Source organism: Alligator sinensis, unplaced genomic scaffold, assembly GCF_000455745.1.
Source record: "Alligator sinensis unplaced genomic scaffold, ASM45574v1 scaffold453_1, whole genome shotgun sequence".
Classification (NCBI taxonomy): Eukaryota; Metazoa; Chordata; order Crocodylia; family Alligatoridae; genus Alligator; species Alligator sinensis.
Genome location: NW_005842485.1, coordinates 867883 through 868488, shown reverse-complemented (window position 1 = coordinate 868488; position 606 = coordinate 867883).

The following is a 606-nucleotide window of genomic DNA, read 5'->3' as shown; positions in this document are numbered from 1 at the left end:
CAGCAGTGGAAGCCTGGGGCAGCCATGACATGCATCCCTAGGGCCAGGGGCTACATTCACGTCTATCGCTGCTACATCCAGGAACCCCCTGGCTAGTCTGTCCCTTTCACCCCCTCTCCTATGGCTTGAGCGTAGGGGTTGGCAGAGGGCCAAGGGCCACTCAGGGCAGCGTGGTCAGCTCCCAGCTCCTGGCCGGGGACGTGGGCCCCCCACAAGGCTTCATTTCCTCCTGCACGACGTGCCACGCAGCTGAAACCCCTCAGGATGCAAGGCCTGTGGCTTCCCAGGCCTCAGCTCCTTCTTGCACCAGTCCCTCCCCCAGCCAGGCGCACCCGGGCTGCGGAGGGGGCCGGGAGCCGGCTCCGCGTCGCGGGCTGGCCCTGGCGAGGCGCGCGGGTCCCGCGGCAGAGCCCTGCCCAACCCGCGCCCTGTTCTCTCTGGAGAAGACCTGAAGCCCCTCGGCTTCCCACGGCCCATTCCCCCTCGGGCCCTGCTCAGGGAGGATTGATGCACGGGCGGGCCCAGGCCTATCGCTGCCAATCAGGGCCCGGGGCCCGGCAGCGGGGGGCGCGGTGACGCGCGGGCGGGGCGCAGCTCCCCGGGCTG